Below are 18,236 nucleotides of genomic sequence, written 5' to 3'. Positions count from 1 at the left end.
AAACCATTTTTTAAAAACACTTTTTACCTGTTTTTTAGTCTTCTTTCATTTCTGATTCTTTTCTTTTATCTTTGAATTTGGAACAAAATATATGCATATCTGTTTCTCCTGCGCGTGTCCACCAATACGTGTCAAATTCAGCTTGTTGTAAATGCATCTATATAATATATATAAGTGAATAAATAAATGATAAACCAAAAAAGCAATGGAAGTCCTTTTACTTGATAGGAAATTATTTGACAAATAAATGAATTCTAGTTTTAAACAGGAAAAAACTGTTCCTGTGTAAAAGTCCAGCATTTCTGTCCCTGCACATACTTTGGTGCTTTTTATACATCTCATATACAATGACGTGTAAATTATACTCATTTTTAATCTGATATTTATCAAAGACATTGCGTTTCTCTTCACAAGAAATGGTTCAAAAGTTGTTTGTAAAAAGCCTGAAATGGTGGGAAATCGTTTAATAATCATACTTGAGATGTTATATCATGCCACCAATATTGGTTTGCTCCCTACTCATTGTTAATCTACTTATCAAAATATAAACATCTTCAAAAAGAGGATTTTAATAAATATTGATTACTTAATTCATCTTCAGTGCTGCCAAACAGCGGTATGATAGCAGCCAGTGTGAGGATTTCATTGACAGTGACAAACATGCTCCGCATTTGATTTCCTCTGGGCTGCTGTACAGTATCAGTGCCATACACACACACACACACACACACGCACGCACGCACACACACACACACACACACACACACACACACACACACACACACACACACACACCTTTCCGCGCTTTCCATCTCATTGTCCTCTCTCTCCCTCCAGCCTCTCACATAACAAGATGAACACTTTCACTTTCTCTCCTTCCTCACAATCCTCCTCTAATCCTTCCAGGGAAGTGACTCACATTACACTATTCTTCAGTTTAATGCACTTTAATAGCATTAATATCTCCTTTTTTTGCCTCTTCGGCGACAATAAACACTCCTTACATCCTAAGAAAGCCGCTTAGGAGGACCAATTGCAAGTGCAACCGCAACAGAAACATACCTCTGGTGAAAGGCAGCATTGTTAGAGAGTAATCTGATTTATTTTTATACATTGGCACCAGCCTGGCGCAGCGTGGCACAGCGTGTACCGTAAACAGACACTGAGTGTGTGTGTGTGTGTGTGTGTGTGTGTGTGTGTGTGTGTGTGTGTGTGTGTGTGTGTGTGTGTGTGTGTGTGTGTGAGAGAGAGCAAGAAACAGAGCTTTATTCAATATATTGAATTAGTTTTTTAGAGTAACAGATTGAGAGTTGATATTTTGTATTCGATGTTAATCTGTATCGATGTTTTTAAGAAAGATATTTAACATTTCACCACAACGACATCACAGAACATGACAGATGATCTAATTGCTTGTGATTTAGCTAGTGGGAGCCATAACAAGCCATATTATGCCCCAAAACAAGTGGATGTAGGTTCCAAGTTAGTTAGCAGAAACTAGCAAGCTAAAAAAGTTGATTCTAATCAGCAAAGCCACCGTCTACGGCGCACAGAATATTTCTCGCAGCAGCCTGGCGCAGCGGGGCACAGGGCGTACTGTAAACAGACACTGAGGGAACGATGACGAGGATCAGCCAGCTCCCTGTGGTCCTTCCTCCCCTCTCCCTGGCTGTGTGGAGGAGGCATGCAGATACAGGAAGACGACGAGGCCCGGCCACCTTCTGTGCCTCCCATGCTGTCACCGCAGTGACAGCCAAGGTCAGCGCGGGAAAGGCAGAAGGAGATAAAGACTCTCACAAACATTTTGAATCCATCCCTGCCGCCCGTTTTAGCAGGAAAGAGAATCCTGCTCGTGAATTATTCAATGGGTCTCCCCTACCCTAAATAACAGCCGCTGAGCATTGTTTGACATCCTGGATGAATAATTAAGGAGTGACCTTTTGTTCCCTTTGGAGGTGATAGGTAGCACCGGAGAGGCTGTGAGACGCTGTGAAGGCGCCGTGCAGAATTAACAAAAACACAGATGCTAAAAGAGACACTTCCTGTTCCTGTGGGATACATTCATACACAAAGATGCATTCTAGTCTGAGTTGAATCCTCCAGCACAGCCTGGAGACTTCTCTCTGTCTGCATGCTTCTCTCACACGTCGCACCGTGGCTGGTACCTGACACATCACAGGCTGCAGTCAGCTCCGTGAATCACAAGTGATTTATTAACAGGAAGTCAATCCCAGCTCGGCTGCCTGAGTCCGGTTTGATGGTGCTCCGATGCATTATGGTCCATTTCCTGTCTTTGTGTTTCAATTATGAATCATAAACTGCATCCAATGTGTAATATATTATAAAACAAATGGTACTTTTCACTTGCATTATATCCCTATTATTAAGTGATGGGTTACCCTAAAACTTATTTTACAAATAAGGACTACTGACTTGTTCCCCGGAAAAATAAACAAATCAACGCCAATACAATATCTGTACACAGAAACGGACATAGAACACACACACAGGAAGATTCTGTTCTGCCTTTATGGCAAATAAGAATTCAATTAAGTGTTTTATATAAAAATGCCTAGCTGGAATTGGGTTATTTTGCTTAGTGTACACCAAGAAACTAGATTCATTCTTAAAAAGTACAAATTAAAACAGAAAGAGAACATGATTCTAAAAAGTCTTTAGGCGTTCATTGATTGAAGAAGTCAAGAATATAGGAATAATATATGGAGTTGCTTGGACCATGATTAAGCGACACCTTTCGCAGCTTAAATATGTGTGTGTGTGTGTGTGTGTGTGTGTGTGTGTGTGTGTGTGTGTGTGTGTGTGTGTGTGTGTGTGTGTGTGTGTGTGTGTGTGTGTGTGTGTGTGTGTGTGTGAGAGAGAGAGCTTGATTTTGCAAAACGGATGCTTTATTCAATATAGTGATTTCTTTATTTTGTAACCAGAGGAACAAAGTGAGATTTGATATTTTATAATCAATGTAAACCTGAGATCAATGTTTTTACTACCGTGGTGTAACATTTCACCACACAAAGAACAGAAATGATTTAAATTAAAGGAATAAACGTTAGGGTAAATAATGTAATTGGTCGTTCTTGGAGCTAATTGCATGCTGTAGTCGCTGGTACTGTGTTGATGTAGGTTTCCAGTTAGCTTAGCATCCATTAGCAGGTTGAGTGTTGCCCAAAAACTACTCCACTGCGTCGCACATTTGACACTTGATGAGTGCAGATGTGTCTCTGTTTGGTTGTGGATGTAGAGGTTCAGCCAGATGATAACACAGCAATTTTCCCGCCTCCACTGAGGTGGTTGTATCCGCAGTGGAAAATGAAATAGAGAAAAGGACCTGGTGTCGAGTAGAGTCATGCAGGCACAATATTCAATATATTAGCCCAAGTAAAGCTGTTTAGTGTTTTGGTTCAGTGTCATAGCTTTGTTTTGGACTACAGCACGCGGCTTTCTACTGTAAAAAAAGCTCCTGCTCACTAGCTGCTCAGCAAACTGCAGACAGACACAGTGGGAGACGGGCTTCAGAACATAGTGGAGCATTTAACTGCTCTACCCCCGAGGGGAAGGTAGAGCAGGAACAGAGCGAAAGTGAATATTTGACAGGTGGCCAAATGAATGAAAATGTTGCTCCACAACTGATGCCTGTGTAAAGCAGCACCTTAAAAAGGGACGATATGTTTAGGTTGGAAACTTATAAATGTGGTTAGTTGAAGCATCACTGTGTTACAAATCATGCATACACTTCATTTAATGTCAATGTATTTACAACTGGAGCAGCATCCCTCACATCCAAAACAGCAGCAAATAAAGATGGCACTTCTGCACTGCAGCCTCTGCAGAAGACAAACAATCAACTATAAATATAAAAGCACCTTCCTCTGCACTAGAAGAAAACAGACAAGAGGATTAAACTCAGACAACTAAATAAAAATGGCAGACAATAACTGAAAATCAGATCTATATGGACACCACGGCTGGTGCAACAAGCATTATAAACGCCACGGAAAGAAACTAAGCTTCCACTTATAGAATCAGCAGCAGAAACAAACCACCAGGAGACATAGAAACAAACGTCCAGCTAGAAAACACTCGCTTTAAAGCAAAAAGAGAGCCTGCACAGCAATCAGGGATTGTGTTGTTGAGCTCACCTGTCTGACTGATTCACTTTTAGTTCTTAATCAGAGAAAAACATAACTAACATGTATGTGTTGAAGAGTTGCTGGAGATGTTTCTCCATGAGTTTCTTATAATTGAGTATTTTCTGAAGCTGCAGCGTGTTTCTCCTGATGGAAATGCTTTTGCCCTTTGTTGCGTGTTTGCACCTGTCGGCCGCTGTACAAACCAGCTCTGTCGTTTCATCATATCCTCCGTTATGAAACGGCAACATGCAGGGCGTCATTACTCAAACTAATACACTGCATGCATACTCAGTAATAATAACCTGAAGCCTGGCTAAGATACGTTAGCTAAAGGTAGCTTGTGACTGTCACTTAACATACGTTAGCTCTAGACCTAGAAAACAACATGAAAACTAGCCACGTTGCTTTCTTTGTCTTAATACTTCAGGGTGCCAATCATGTAAGGACAGCTTCATCACAGACACGTTATCCGGATGTCAGCTAATCCGAATCTAGAAGGACTCTGAATATAATATCCTCCTGCCATTTGGGCTCAGCTTAAACCAGTTCTGACATACCCACAGCCAAAGTCCTCTATGACACACTCCTTCCTCTCACCAAAGTCAAGCTCCTCTACGTGGAGGAAGACCAGATAAACAGAGTAAACACTCTCCTGCCAAATGAGCTGACCACCATCACAGGTACACTGAGTATTCATCAAGTAATCTGCACTACGCCTGGCACGATCCATTATAGAGTGCTCAGCTGCTTCTGCAACAGAGAGAACATCTGTCCCTGTTTCCACCCATCGTCCTCCAACATTGCAACACATTTACAGCCTGGAAGAGATGTAAGAACATCTGAAACAACAGCCTCAGAAGATGGAAGCCGTTCCACGTCAAGATCTGAGTGTGAAGGGACTCTCTGTCCAGTTGATGACGTCACTGAAGACCTAGTTGGAAAATGGTGTGTCATTACATATGACGATGACCCATATCCTGGAATCATTGAAGACATAGAAGAAGGGGATTTGTACATCTTTTCATTTCCAAATTACATTGCATGATATTTCTCTCTTTCCGTTTATTCTCTCTTGGTCATTTTCCGTTCTTATATTCCCATTCGCTTTGAATCAAACTTTATCTCATAGTCTTATAAGATTGCAATACAAGCAATACTTATCATGTCTCACCCAATGTCCTTTTATTTCACCTGTTATCTGTGTGCAGGTGCCCTTGAGGTCAAAGTCATGCACAACATTGGGCGAAAAAAACGCTTTTTTTGGCTGCGACTAGAGGACAAGATCTGGTACACAGTGGACAAGGTCGTCACCTTAATCCCTCCACCAGAAAAACGTCACACAGAGGCATGTTCAGATCAGCCCAAGAGTGTTCACTGCAGTATGTGAAAAACTAAATTTGTGAATGGATCAGACATACTAGCAATGATTGAAGCTACATGAAGACCACTTGATATGTACCAGCTATGCAGTACATCACTTAATAAGTTCACCAGGAGACTATACCCCAATTCAAACATGAGTAGTGCTTGAGCAGTCAATGCTGAATGAGTAAGATTTCTGTAATTAAAGACAACAGTGTTTGGTTTTTTGGATCAAGGAGGAAAGATAAAGTTCAGTCGTTAACTGTCAGTAACAATAGAAGAAATTAGTGTAGTTGGCTCGACTGAACTGTCACATCTATTACAGAATCGATGTTCCTTGAAATGTAATGTGTTTGTGCTACAGTTGCGCACTGTAGTTTGCGGACTGAAGCTGAAGGAGCTGACTACAAAAGAAATACAATAATTGACGTGATCGATGACTGATTAAAAAACATTCCTAGTTTGTACGACATACCCAACCATACGCAATGCCTAGTTATTTGCTCAGTTAAACTGTTGTGGCAAATTAAGGGCTTGCAATGTGTAATAGTTAATTGTCGAAGATGCATTTGGTTCATTAATCATGTCAACAGTCGCCGAGTTGCCATCTCTTTCCGCATAACGCAGTTCATTTTCCCTATACCTGTAGTATGACTCATAGCTTTAGATCCCCACACTGAGCTGATGGCCACGCTTTCAATGATTCCGATAAAGATTGACTACAGATCAAGGAAAACAGTGACGCCGTGCATTAAACGTTACAAATGTCACCGTCATGTGTCAGTGTACACATTCACATAACTGAGATGTCAACGATTGCATATTCACAAGATCTTAAACTTGTGTTTGTCACTTGCTGGTTAAAAATAAAACTAGTTTCCTTCATCAGTGCTTCGTTAATCGGTGGTCCTCCAAAACAGTGCCTCACAATGAAGTATATTAGTTGCAGTATTCACTCCATTTAATTAAGATTGTGCGCACACGATATTTGTGTTTAAGATGACTTCTCTACGATATTTGTTGCTCATAAAAAACAATTCCCAGCCACTACCATCAACTTCACCGTTGTGGTGCATGGTGTGCGGGTGTGGTTCGTGATCGGTGTGGTGTCGTTGCTGTGTGCTGTGTGTGTAGGTACGAATGTGTGTGTTGTGAGGAGAGTGACAAAATAGTGCATATGTTGCCAGTAATCACTAGTTCTCAGAAAGCTCCTGCATCACTGTACCCCAGTGACGCAACCGATGCAGTCCGCAGTACACCTCCAGGAGAAGTGCTGCTCAGATCGGTCTACGAGAGAGAGAGTGATGTCTGAGACAACCATATTATAGCCGGCGTCAATATTCATGAATCAAGTGCAGTCATGTCTTCCAACAGGGCCGTGTGCAGAAGGAGAGACAGGCTTACTCACTAGGCTTCCGAATGGAAACAGTGAGACAGATACCATGAACAGTGCGCGTCCCCGTACCAATCTTGCTTCCAGGTGACTACCCGTTAGAGGGAAACAGCCGTCGAACGAAGCGACAGTGCGACAATAGGAAGGGAAAGTGCCTTATGTCCATCAAGTGCGGATATTATCACAGTGGGGCCATGTGCGGCTCTGACAAAACAGTGCCGTCACTTCAGGAGTATTTCTAGTGACACTGATTATACCCAGTTTTTACTGGCTTCATCAATCCTGCAAACTCAAAAGCACTCATTGACGTACACTACCGGAAAACAGTCAGATGCACACCGAAACATGTTGATACCCACCAAGAAGCATGGAGTCCTCTAGCCTACTCTTTTGTAGGAATCCATGCTCATATGAGGATTAAATTAAGCCTTCGCTCCGAATTCGTAGCAACTGCTTACTACCAAACATACAGTGAGCGTCGCTATACCAAAACATGCCCTAGTTTGTTACTTACCGAAACAGTTTGCCTGCACTACCTAAACAGACAGTCACTACCAAAACGTTGCGTCAGTGCAGTCACTACCGAAACAGTGCATTCACTACCGAAACAGTGCAGTCACTACCAAAACAGTGCCGTCACTACCGAAACAGTGCAGTCACTACCGAAACAGTGCCGTCACTACCGAAACAGTGCAGTCACTACCAAAACAGTGCCGTCACTACCGAAACAGTGCCGTCACTACCGAAACAGTGCAGTCACTACCGAAACAGTGCCGTCACTACCGAAACAGTGCCGTCACTACCGAAACAGTGCCGTCACTACCGAAACAGTGCCGTCACTACCGAAACAGTGCAGTCACTACCGAAACAGTGCAGTCACTACCGAAACAGTGCCGTCACTACCGAAACAGTGCCGTCACTACCGAAACAGTGCCGTCACTACCGAAACAGTGCCGTCACTACCGAAACAGTGGATGTTTCGTAAAAAATAAAGTGATTTCAGTTATCAACTAAAATGTTATGATACTGATTGGTTTAAAGTATGGTCAATTTCATCAATCATCAACTCTGGAATCAAAATGATCAGTATTACACATGTTACAAACTGCATTTAGATTTTGATGACTTGTATAAATTGAACTTTGAAATTTGGTTAAAAAATCATTTTCATTAATTTAATTGTGAAAACCTTCAAGAAATATTTGTTAAAATATTCTTTAGAGGAGGGAAGTAAACACAATCTTAGCAGATATATAATAATATTGTTTTTCTGTAGTGTTTTACTTTGTTTCGGTAGTGACAATTTTTGGGAGAGGAAAAATATTCCAATACAGTCTGAAAGTAAAATATAAAAATGGACTTTTCTTTTACTAAATATGTGTACTTTAGATATGGTATAATATATATATAGTCAAAGTTTTGGGAATAAAACATATACATTTCAAACATTTTCCCATCCTGACTTTGAACCATTTCGGTAGAATGGCCCATACTCCTGAAACAATGCTATCCTTTATCTGTCATAACCAGCCAGACGGCTTGAAATTGAAAGGGTGTGGATTCTTTTGTTGCTTGTTTCTGTAATGTGTTATTTCCTGGTTTACGCAAGAACACAGTTATTGCTGGAGTTTCGGCGACAGTTCTTCATTGGTTTGAATCCTACATGAAGGACGGGAAAAACTTGGTCTCTATAAGCAACTACACATCAGAGTTGACAGATATGACATGTGGGGTTCCTCAAGGCTCCATCTTAGGACCTCTGCTTTTTAATATCTACCTGCCACCACTGGCTCATATAATGAAGAACAACGAGATAAGGTACCACAGCTATGCAGATGACACTCACATTTATATAACAGTCTCACCAGGAGACTATACCCCAATTCAAACACTGAGTAAGTGCATTGAGCAAGTCAATGACTGAATGAGTAAGAACTTTCTCTAATTAAACAAAGACAAAACAGAGGTTATGGTTTTTGGATCAAAGGAGGAAAGAATAAAAGCTTCAGTCGTTAAACTTCAATACAACAAATAAGGCAAGAAATCTAGGTGTAGTTATGGACTCAGACCTGAACTTCAACAGTCATATTACAGCAATCGAGTGTTTCGTCAACTTAATGTGTGGTTGTGCATACAGTATGCGGCACTGTAAGTGTTGCAGGACCTGATATGGCTGGAGGAGCTGACACAGAGAAGGTAATACATAAAATGACGTGATTTGAATGATAAATGCATAACATCCACGTCTGTACTGACAGTACCGCCAACCATACGCAACGCTCTGAGTTACTTTGCTCCAGTTAATACTGTTGTGGCAGATATTTAAGTGAGCTTGCAAATGTAGTAATAGTCTAATTGCTCTGAAGATGGGCATTTGGTTCTATTAATGTTCATGTTCACACAGTCGCCGAGTTTGCCATCCGTCTTTCCTGCATACGGCAGTTTAAATTATTCGCCTATACCTGTAGTATGACTCATAGCTTTAGACTCCCCACACTGAGCTCTGATTGGTCAGCAGACGGGACTTTCAATGAGTTCCAGATAAGAGATTAACTGGATCAAGGAAATACAGTTGAACCTGCCGTGCTTGTAAAAGTGTTACAAGCTAATTCACCGTCCATGTGTTGCAGTATACAACATTCAACATAAACTGGATTGATGTCAACGGATGTGCATGATTTCATATAGATCTTAACTTTTGGGTGTTTGTGCACTTTGCTTGGTTAAAATATTAAAACTATTTTCCTCTTTTTCATCTCTAGGTGCTTTGCTTAATTGGTGTTGTCCTCCAAAAGGTGCCTCAACAGATGAATGTATTATTAGTTGACAGTGACTTCTCTCCAATTTAGATTATTAGATTTGCTATGGCCACACAGATATTTGTGTTTAAGCAATGACTTCTTCTCTGTATACGTGTTATTTGTATACTCATTAATAAAAACAATTCCCAGCCATACCATCAACTTCACGCCGTGTGTGTGTGTGTGTGTGTGTGTGTGTGTGTGTGTGTGTGTGTGTGTGTGTGTGTGTGTGTGTGTGTGTGTGTGTGTGTGTGTGTGTGTGAGTGAAAATAGTGCTAATATTGTATTGCATCAGGTATATACATCACTAGTTCTTCAGAAAGGCTTCTCTGGCTCCTGGTTCCTCCAGTGTGAGGAGCAAACCAGACCTGCAGTACTCCCGCAGTGATACACTCAGGAGAGTGCTGCACAGATTCCTGGTCTAAGTAGAGAGAGGAAGAGAGATTGGGTGCTGAAGACAGACCATATTTATAGCCGGGGATAGGAATAATTCATTGTGATCAAAGTGCAGATCATGGTCCATTCCATCAGAGAGCCGATGTGGCAGAAGGAGAAGAGCAGGCTTACTCTCTAGCGGCTTCCCGAATGGAAACAGTGAGACGAAGTTATCCATCTGTGAAGCCGAGCGCGCGTCCGCCGTCACGTGCTTTGCTCCTCAGGTGACTACGCGTTAGAGGGAGAACGACGCCTCGAAGAAGCGACACGCAGAACCAAAAGAGGAAGGGAAAGAGTGTCCTTAATGTTCTCAATCAGAGTGAGGCGTGGATATCTGAGCTCACAGTGGGGGGCCATCTGATGGACGGCGTCTGACAAACAGCAGCTGCTCGTCACATGTAGGGGAGTTATTTCTAATGACACTTTGGGATTATACTCCAGTTTTTATCCTGGCTTCATCGAATCCTGCAAACTCAAAACACATCATTTTGAGGTACCAGACTGGGGAAAAAGTCAAGATGCACCAACATTTTGATTGATGCTTTTGTGCTAGCATGTACGCTAACTTCCATGCACCCAAGAAGCATGGAAGTCATCCTTAGGCCTACTGCTATTTGTGAGGAATCCATGCTCATTGAGGATTAAATTAAGCCTTTCTGCTCCGAATTTCTGTAGCTAAACCTGCCGTTTACTACTCGCAGATGACTCATGAGCTAGCTTGTTAGCGCTACTCTGCTATACGCAAAAAGTGCATGGCTAGTTTGGTTACATTTTTTTACCAATGAAATACAAGATGTTTGTCTGACACCTCTTTCAGCCAATCATCTGTAAGACCACAAACCTTTAGTCGGTGTCTACTTGCACGTAGCTTATATTTTTAATGATATATAAAGTATGTGTAAAGTCTCAAAAGGACATGAGTAGGGTCACATGGCTCCTGTACAATATGAATGAGATGAATCGCCGCCTGACTGAAAAGCTGCCACACTGCTCCAGTCTGAGGCCTAACACCTGTTTACTTGTTTATGTGTGTCTAATTCTTCATGCAGCTTTGATTTACTGCTTACAATTATCAGGCAATACCACAGTCAGCATTAAGACCACACATGTGTGCACCGTGCTCCCCCTCCCACACACACACACACACACACACACACACACACACTGAAGCCCACCATGTCGGTTTCTGTCATTTAATTTTCTCTCCCCCACTCATACACTCATTTTCCAAGACACACACACTCCCTCTTTGTTTGTGTTCCCTCCTGCCTCCTCTCTTCCTTTCTCTCCCCTAGTCATGCTTTCTCTGCGCAAACACATCGACACACACACACACACACACACACACACACACACACGCACACAGATGCCTTCGTCTTCCAGTTTCATTTTCTCTCCCACCCACATGCGCCTGTTTCTTTCTCTTGTTCATTTTCTGCATCTCCAAGCCTTTCTGCATCCCTGTCACTCCTTCAACTAGGATCGCACTCACACACACACACACACACACACACACACACACACACACACACACACACACACACACACACACACACACACACACACACACACACACACACACACACACACACAAACTCTCACACAAGCGCACAGACATACAAACTCCTTCATCTTCTCTTTTATTTCTTCACCCTCCCACACTTTTCCTTTCACTGCTTTCATGCACACACACACACACACACACACAGGCGCCTATTTCAATCGCTCTCTCTCTCGCTCCTTCAACAGGAACTCATGCACAGGCTTTGGGGAGTAAAGGATTACATGTAACGAGATTACGTAATCAGGAGGGTAACAATTACATTTAAGAGGCGTAATCAGATTACTGTTACATTTGAAATAGAGATTTCTAGATACACATATATACCTCTTCTCTCCTTTTTACTATTTCTCTCAGCATGTCTTCCTCCCACGATCACGTACGCACTACCGGCAGTCCAGCTTCCCGTGCTCCCAGCTGGGCTTGGACAGCACTCTTCCTCTGGCCTCTCCGGGCCATCTGGAGTGCAATGTCCCCGCTCCGCTGGTCCCCTGCCAGCCGCTGAGCCTCCCAGGACCAACGCAGCATCTTCAAGCACAATTTGTACGCGTCAAAGCTCTGCTGTGTGTGTCCAATGACCCAGCTCAGTGAAGTCATTGAGTCCCGCGTTTCCCCACCTCAAAGGAGCCTCATTCTGCTTTGATGACACCTGTGCTCCGCATCTCTCCAGATGGAGGATGGCACAGTAATTGGTTAAAGCCCACGGAGAAACCTTACTTGCGATTATAGCTTTGTTTGTGATCTTGGAGAGGGTTTGTTTTTGCCTGAGTAGTGAATATCAAAAACCTGGCACCGGTATTCTGAGTAGAAAGCCTAGAAAGGAATTACATCACATTTCCTCCAGAACAGACTCAAGTAATGATGCAGTTTTGTCCGTGGGAAATCAATGGACCCTAACCCTTCAAAGGAGCAGTAAAATGTTAATTCCCAGGTTCATATTTGTATTTAGAGTCTTTACTGTGACATGTCTCCATGCTTTAAAGTTCAAAAACCTCTTTATTTTTCTCATACTGCCTGTGCTGCAGCACCTCTTTTCACCCTCTGTCTGAAACCAGAGCCCGGTCTGCTCTGATTGGTTGGCTGGCCGTCTCTGTTGTGAGAGAAACTGGGACTGGGAAAGAAACTCCCTATGGAGGGAACACAGGGATTTTAGTCTTTGCAGACCATTTACATGCACACAAACCTATAGAAAACCCCTAAATGCCTAATGCCTTTTATATTGTATAAGATGTCAAATACAGGTTTGTTTTGAAATTACATTACATGCTTTGCTTTTATCCAAAGTTATTTACAGTAAGTGAAATAAAATAGGAAGAGCAAGAAACCTGTAAGTATGTTTGCTTTGGATTAGCTATACCATAGTTAGTGCATTAGTCTCAATCGACCGATATCTTCCCAGCACTACAACTCTTTCATTATTATTTTTGTGTAGAGCTTGTGCAAACGTGTCTATCACAGCTTCCAGCCCTGCGGCCCACGGTGTTAAGATGACTTACAAATGTATTGCAATACATAAGACAAAAGAAATGTGCCTTTGAAAAGAAGTCGTGCCTTTTGAAATCGATCCTAATTGACTGTAAGTCATTCAGCCAGTTTCCCACCTCAAAGGGGCCTTGTTCGGCTTTGATGACACCCACGCTGCCTCTCAGCTCGACAGGGTGATTAATTAAAGCGAGTAAGACACAGTAGTCGCAATTACAGCACTCTTTAAGATCTTCTACTTCTAAACAATCTTTAAACTGACCACCAACACACAAAGGGAACGTGCAAAGGCAACGGAAAGGAAGTGTTTGAGCTGCACATAGTACCACTCCAAACCTCCAAACTGCATTTCATTGTGATTCCTTTAGACAACTCTCTGGAAACACATTTAGTTTTAGAGTCAGCACAGAGCTTAAGGTTGTGTTCAAGATGCTTGGGCAACATCATTTGTGCTACAAAAGTGTCATAACCCAAAAAACATGCCCGAGGCTACTTAGCGCGTTGTTGCTATTTTTAAAGTCCTTTAAACACACCAATCCTTTGCGACACCCGCTCAGCAACCACACACGCAATTGAGCTCCAGCCACAGGTTTGAAGAAAAAATAAATCCATAAAAGACTCTGGCATGGATCAGTGACCCTCACCATCAATTACAAAGTTGCTGTTTTTTAAGACAATGAACATCAATAGATTTTTGGGATCCAGGAAGCTAGATAGAACAGAATCGGAGGAACCCTCTTTATTAGTCACACACATGCACACACAGTGAAATTGGTCCTCTGTATTTAACCCATCCTAGTACTAGGAGCAGCTATTGTGCAGCGCCCGGGGAGCAATGGGGATTGGAGGTGTCCAGTGCCTTGCTCAAGGGCACCACAGCAGGGCCTAGGAGGTGAACTGGGACCTCTCCAAGTAGCAGTCCACTTTACATATTTCAAGTCTGTTTGGGGACTTGAACCGGCGACCAAACTACAGCTACAAAGCTACAGTTGTATCCGCGTTGTAGCTTAGTGATGTTTGCTGCATAAAGTTATCAGACACAGCAAAGTGACAGATCATCACAAACTGCTCCATAGTGTAACCTACACAACGCAATGGGTACAGCAACGTCAAACCAAAAGAATACATCTCTCATTGTTACTCCAACGGTGAAACAAAAACTGCAGCAACAGTCAGGAAACAGTAGGTAGTAATATGCTTAACTTTGCAATAACCCCTACGGTCATTCCGTACATGAATTCAAAGCAAATCAACTCTGTACAATGCAAATCCACATAAAAGCATTCAGGGGAAAACACAAGCACTGCATTTATTTTGGAGCAAAACGTTTGAAAGCCAAAGCATGAAGGAACACTTTTTCGCAGATTGAACCCCAAATGGATATTTTAAAACTTGATAATTGCAGTGAAGTCAACAGGCAACGTGTGACAGCTGAGGGTCAGTATAAACTCTGAAGAAAACTGATAGTGATTGAACTATCTATAGCCATCTTTAACATCTCAACCAAAGGAGATCAAACTCTGAAATTAAACACATGGCACAGAAACAATAAAGACACACACGGCTTGAACAGGCTCTGATATAGTATCCCAGAGACAGGAATACATTGCAATGGACTCACCTATAAGCATTGAGCGGAAAGACAAGCGCTGTGTCCTCACACTTTGGTGCAAAAATTAGAACAAGAAGGAACATTTTTCGGCAGAATGAAGCCCAAATGTTTTGTTTGAAACATAATAATGGCAGTGGGATCAACAGGCAATGTGTGACATCTTGAGGGTCTATACTCTACAGCACGCTGAACCAAATTAACAGTGATTGATACTGTTACCTTATATCTGTAGTCGATCTTTAAGATCATGTCAACCAATGACATCCAACACCCGGATACACTTAGCACGGATACAATAAAAACTACTGGCTTTAAAAGGATCTGATATAATATCAGTGGTGTAAAGTAACTAAGTACACTTACTCAAGTAAACTTTCATTTGATCCTACTTTGTACTTTAACTCCACTACATGTATTTAACACCTTCAGTTGCTAGGCAGATTAGGATTAATGATGGTAAATATAATCTCCCTTAAATCAGACTTTAGTTCACCTGCAGTAAATCCAGCAGCTACCCTGCAGTATACAAAGCCATTCAAACTAGCTGCACCTTTACCAGCTCTGAGAACACTTTAATGATCAATCATTATAAAACATATCAGAGATATTATTCTGAAATGGACCAATCAGACAATGACTACTTTTACTGTCGCTACTTTAAGTACATTTAGATGAGAGTACTTTCTACTTTCACTGGAGGAACATTTAGAATACTTTTACTGTGACAGAGTATTCCTACACTCTGGTACTTCTACTTTTACTCAAGTACCAGATCTGAGTACTTCTACTTTTACTCAAGAACAAGACCTGAGTACTTCTACTTTACTCAAGTACAAGACCTGAGTACTTCTACTTTACTCAAGTACAAGATCTGAGTACTTACTACTTTTAATCAAGAACAAGACCTGAGTACTTCTACTTTACTCAAGTACAAGATCTGAATGCTTCTGTTTAATATCCCAGACACAGGAATAAAAGATATGGACTGTATTTTCAAACTTTGGTGCGACAAGGTTTGAAAGCCGATGCATAAAGGATCGTTTTTCAGCTGATTGAAACCCAAATGGTATTTTAAAAACTTGATAATGGCATCGAAATCAACAGAGTCAATGTAGATTTAACAGCAAGCTGAGCACAATCAATAGTGATTGATACTGTAACTTTGTATCTGTAGTCAATCTTTAAGATGTCAACCAATGAGATCCAACTCCGAAATAAAACACATGGATTCACACACGCGCTGCTGCTCCATAATATCCCAGAGACAGGAATAAAACAGCTCATCTGTGCAGTAAAACACTTCGCATTGGACTCACCTTCCAGCCAAATGAACCACGAAGCAGGTGAGCGCAGTGAGAGCTCCTCTTCACTAGTTGATCTGCTAAGTCTCGCTGCGTGTTTCAGCACCACGGGCAGCGCGTGCTCCTCTTCCCCTTGTTGTACGGAAACGATGAAGAGGGTTTATCGCCGTGCAAACCGAGATACAAAAATAATCAAGTTTGATGCCACCCGGTAGAATCTCTGGCTGCAGAAAACATGCCTCGCCTGATGCTTTAAGAAAGCCCGATCACAATGCCTGTCGTTCGGTACTCCTCACATCTTTGCGCATCCCCCGAAAGAGTCTCCCAGGACCGGAGAGTCTGCCTCCAGGCTGCACAACGCCGGGACTTTTATCACTGGCTTATCGTGCTATCGGATCTTCATTGGCACGGCTCTCTTTGTCTCAAAGGCGATGCTGATACTGATAGAGATGAGTGAGTTTCCTCCCTCCCGCGGATCCAGGAGGAGTGTCTCTCTCGCTCTGAGTTCATTAAAGACTCCTCTAATATGGATGAGCTCCGTGAATTATTATTCCACGTCTTTTTTCTACCTCTCCATCCTGTGCACTACCGTGGTGATCCACACGATCGGAGATGTGACACAGAGATATTCTAACGTCATTATAATTAATTATGAATTAGGGGATTATTTATGATTTGGGACAACGGTGCCACTGTACGTGAGGGCGGGGTGTTTATGAATATGTGTGTGTGTGTGTGTGTGTGTGTGTGTGTGTGTGTGTGTGTGTGTGTGTGTGTGTGTGTGTGTGTGTGTGTGTGTGTGTGTGTGTGTGTGTGTGTGTGTGTGTGTGTGTGTGTGTGGGAACAACAGCTCAATTGAGGGACATAATTGGTGTCTCCAATTTGTTTCCACTTCAGATGCATTTTCAAGTAAACTGATTCCATCTTTGACTCAGGTAGATGTGTACTGCTGGTATTACCTGTGTATCTCTACTCTTTTACCCTTTAAATTGCTTTTATTTGATATTTGTGTTTTAACATGTGAACAGTGTGTCTACTTGAATTTAAATGGGATCTTCCTGGCCAAATAAAGGATCAAATTAAACAAGAAAACCTTTTAAACTGTCAAATTCAACATTATTATCTTAGAAGCACCAGTGTATATAATGTTATATACAGTGTAGTTCATACGTTTACTCTAAATTCCTCCTTTTTAAATACATTTGAATCATTTTTACTGCATGTTTTACGTCAGTATTATTATTTATACACATATTTGTTTCATTTTTTAATTTATTTGTATTCATTTCATTCTGAAATTCAGTAACTGTTGAAAAGCCCAATTTAACCCCCCGGATAAATAAAGTATTACTATTTTAAATCTGATTGATGATTCTGAAATGGTTTGTCCACTTGGATCTAAATGGGACCTTTCTGGCTTAATAAGGGATACATTAAATATGAAATAAGTAAAATTAGGGCCAGGAAGTAAGTGCAGCACTATCGGAAGTCTCAGAGAGTCCCAAAATAGTGTGTGTGTGTGTGTGTGTGTGTGTGTGTGTGTGTGTGTGTGTGTGTGTGTGTGTGTGTGTGTGTGTATGTGTGTGTGTGTGTGTGTGTGTGTGTGTGTGTGTGTGTGTGTGTGTGTGTGTGTGTGTGTGTGTGTGTGTGGGAAAGATTTATGATTTCATATTCTAATTTTGTATTCAAACTCTGATGTCAGACTGCATTTGGCAGACTACTCTAGCTCAGCTGTTCCAGTCCAATAAGTTTGGTTTGGAGAGATAGAAGGAGACACAACAGATGTGAGAGTCCACCTGCTGCAAGTGTCATGCCTCAGACAACCATCTCAGGCAGGCAGATACCTCTCAGTGTGCACCATTGGTTTTACTGTGACTGTGATTGCATTGATTCTGAGTTGTATTGATATCAAAGTGCCAGTATTGACCTCACCAAATTGGGCCAGTGTGAAATATGACTGCCAGCCGTCAGCCTCAGAGAAAGGCACACACATTAAGCTGTTCAATCTTGCACTGATTTGTAATAAAGGATTTTTCTCATGAAAGAAAAAAGGATGCATATTTGGAAAAGAGAATAGAGCTTTAATGAAAAGAGAAAAAGCCCTGTGGGAGGGATATCAAAATCCAGTGGATGTGCATAATTCA

The 18,236-nt window shown here is 41.7% G+C and overlaps 1 protein-coding gene across 1 annotated transcript in view; it reads right to left on the bottom strand.

Moving 5' to 3' along the window:
- LOC134863565 (carbohydrate sulfotransferase 8-like) overlaps positions 1 to 16,611 on the bottom strand; it is a 210,024-nt gene extending 193,413 nt beyond the window's left edge. The window contains exon 1 of the mRNA XM_063882138.1: positions 16,108 to 16,611. The gene's annotated coding sequence lies outside the window, so the exon portion shown is untranslated. The remainder of the gene's footprint in view (positions 1 to 16,107) is intronic.
- Between the last annotated feature and the right edge of the window lie 1,625 nt (positions 16,612 to 18,236).

Source organism: Eleginops maclovinus, chromosome 4 (genome assembly GCF_036324505.1).
Source record: "Eleginops maclovinus isolate JMC-PN-2008 ecotype Puerto Natales chromosome 4, JC_Emac_rtc_rv5, whole genome shotgun sequence".
Classification (NCBI taxonomy): Eukaryota; Metazoa; Chordata; class Actinopteri; order Perciformes; family Eleginopidae; genus Eleginops; species Eleginops maclovinus.
Note: the sequence above shows the minus strand (reverse complement) of the source record. Positions and strands in the feature narration are given on the sequence as shown.